The sequence below is a fragment of the Anopheles ziemanni genome, chromosome 2 (assembly GCF_943734765.1).
Source record: "Anopheles ziemanni chromosome 2, idAnoZiCoDA_A2_x.2, whole genome shotgun sequence".
Lineage (NCBI taxonomy): Eukaryota > Metazoa > Arthropoda > Insecta > Diptera > Culicidae > Anopheles > Anopheles ziemanni.
In genome coordinates this window covers 19,457,800-19,461,199 of record NC_080705.1, presented here as the reverse complement: position 1 = coordinate 19,461,199, position 3,400 = coordinate 19,457,800, and positions in this window count along the sequence as shown.

Below are 3,400 nucleotides of genomic sequence, written 5' to 3'. Positions count from 1 at the left end.
TTAAAAATTAATAAATATATTCCAACTGATCCAAGTCTGTTATCGAACAAGCGTCCATGATTATTTATGATTTCTTACCAACATCATCCACTTTCTCGTCACTTCTTCTTCCTTTGGCCAATGCAAAGTAAAAAAGATCCGCCCGCACTGGGTCAGCCATCCCACTGCGATCGTTACAAAAGACAAATTGTGTAAACAAAACTGATGACACGTCCTCGGACGAAACCCAAACCGTCGGGAGCCCTCGGGAGGCTGTTGTCCGGATCGGGTTCTCTATTGCAGACAATCTGCCGCCATCAGCCTCTACATTGCTGCCCATCGGAAGCCATCCCTTACCCGGTGGCGGCGTTTGAGTGTGTGAGACGCTGCGTCCGAGGGTTCGCTTATCGATTGTACAATTTGTAGCCTTCCGTAAGCTGTCAAATAGAGCAGCGCGATAACAAACAGGAAAATATAAAGTACAATACACAAAAAAAGGTAAAGATTCGATCGAATCCCCGGGCTTTCGGAAGATGTTGACACTGTTTCAAACCGTTTGTCGAATCGCTCGCTCGATCCTCGTCCCCAGAATCGACAAAGTGGACACAGCTCGTGCGCTGGCGGTTGTGTTTTACCAGCGGACTCCCGATGTTTCCATGAGTTCATGTTTAAAACGAGCGATGATTTACGATCCGAATCTCCATGTCTGGTGTAGATGCTCTGCCGCTTCATCCGCTTCCCAGATCGGTCAAAATTGTATCTCACCATTGGGATTAACGCACACTTTCAACCGATGTCACGTTGTCACCCGGTGTGAATTATCGAACCAAAGTGGTTCGATCGAATCGTCCCCAGAAGGGAAAAGTAGAAGGAGTGTTTTAAAATAAAACATTCGTCAGCAAAAGAACATTCGGTTCGCTAGATTCGATATTTGCCAGCTGGAAGCGTCCCTGAGCTGAGATTCCGATTCAACAAACCAGACCAGCTCTGTATCGATGCTAATAAAACTATAGTTTTGTGTTTATGGTAATCAGCTCGTTATAAATTTGACACCATTTTAATTGCTCCCGAAAAGCTTCTCGCTAGTAAGAATTTAAATATATTAAAAGAATAAGAAAGAAGAACAGCCAGGATGAAGCCGTAATCCTGCCAAAACATACCGATTTTATGACATTGTTCAACAGCTCCCATTATCGATCGTACCACGAGAATCTGAAGAATGTCCAGTCCATATTGCAACCCGTTGTCGGAAGAACGATCTCTTCTCCAACTGGAGTATGTTTTACACGCTTTGGAAAGGTGTTTGGGTGACTTGTTCTTCTCCTTTTTTCGATGCAGGTTTTGCTGGTATGATCGAAAAACACATGCAATATAAATGTCGCACGGAATGGAACACATGTTTACAATATGTCGCGTCTACGCTGCGTGAAGCAGATAATCTTCGGCTTCATTATGGTCGTATGTTTCGATAAGGTACGATAACGAGAGCGTGGAGCCGGTGTCGTTCACCTTATGTTTATGTTGGTCAGCATTAGCTCGATCATCAGTCGGAGGGAATTTAAATGCCATAAAAATGAAATATGTGAAATCATTTTATATCGATACTGTCTATATTTTTCCAGCCAACTTAAAGAAAATGTTTGCTAAATAAAGCCGTTGATACATTTTAAAACTTTATTTTCAATCAAGCCTTACTCACCATCGGAAAGCGTAACTGCCGAAAAATTGGGGCAATATATTCAACTAAATTCTGCAATTCAACAGCCGCACACAGCAACGTTTCGTACGATGCAAAATAAAACAAAAGCGTATGTGAACTTCATACGGGTTACATAAAATCCGAGCAAACCGATAGAATTGCCAAACAACTTGCTTCCAAAAATATTCCTCCTACCGCAATAGGAAGCCACCCGGCGTTCGGGCAGGCAATGAATTAAAATCAAAGCAAACAATGTGGCTCACTCCCTGCTCCGGCGGCGTGAAAAACCGCGGCTAGCCTTCGAGTTTAGCCTTTCATGAGCGTGATTTGATTTTCCACCCATCATGACCAACTTCTGGAAGCGTACAAATTGGTCAGTGGTGCTTTAATTCGCCCCCCTTCCTGCGCCGTACCGTCGCTCGCCTTAGCGTACGGATAATAAAATCGTACCATAAAACATCTTCTCTAGGGGCGAAGAAATGGGGAGTAGAAAAATCCGTAGTCGCACCGGACAACATTATGGCTACGACGGGGTTCTCTCTGTAACTCCCGCACCATTCGGTTGCGGCCACAGCCATCTTCTACGCGTCGCAGTAGGAATCGGAAGCCATCAAATTCAATTGTCCTTAATGAATTCAACTGAGATGCATTTTAATGCCACCGCCGAAGCAATTGCCTCCGATTGTCTGATATCGGATGTGCCGCTCCACCCAGTGACCCTGTCCATGGTGGCCGCATATTTACCCACACACACACACACACACACACACACACGTACATGAAATAGAGACATATACGTACACATACACCCGTACGCCGGGAATGCTCGACGCCATGGCGCTAGACATCATCCTCGGTTTCGCGATGACGTTTGCAGTTCGTTCCAAGCCCATGGTGCGGCCGCTACCGGCAAACCGACATTAGAATTGTTAATGAAGCACATGTTCCGGCGAAAACAAGCAGTTGAACTTCGCGAGCTCGCCTTACGCCAGACGGAGGGAGGGAAAAAAGGTACACCGCGACGTACGACCGTTAAACGCAATCTCTCCACATCGAGGGAGTTTTTGTGGTGTTGTGTGAATTTTTAAATTACTTCTTTTTCGCTCCCGACGAATGCGCTCCGGATACGACCAGGGGGTCGCATCCACCCACCATCTGGAGAAACACGTGCTCGCGAACCACAGTAACGTTCTCGAGAGTTCAAGCAAAAGTTGAAGCCTCTTTTGAAGCGGTTCTAGCTTACCACAAATATGTTTCATTCATGCTGTCGATTGTTTGTGTGCGCAATTTCGTTTTGAATCGATCGGTTTCCGACACAACGTACGACCGTACGGCTCAGCTGATGGCGATGTTCTAGTTTTGTGTAACCCCAGTTGTTCGCCCCGAAGACGAACGTAGACGTTCTGCATACTTCCAGAAGACGGATTGTTTATCTTGCCTTTTGCTTAGCCTTGTTCGGTTGCATCTCGTTAGTTTTGAAATTTTTTTTTCTGTTTTTATACGATAGCTGTACCTTTTCTTTTCTTGTATTAACGTTTTCGTATTTGCACATTTTACACATTTGCACACGACTATTTAACTCTAGCATGAAAAAATATAACAACTTTGATCAAATATTTTAGATTGATTTTAGAATGCTAGCCTTTCCTATTTCTTAAAAAAAAGACTTTAAATATCTTTATCTGTACCAGTGATGTTTAAAATTTCAAACACGCCAACGGC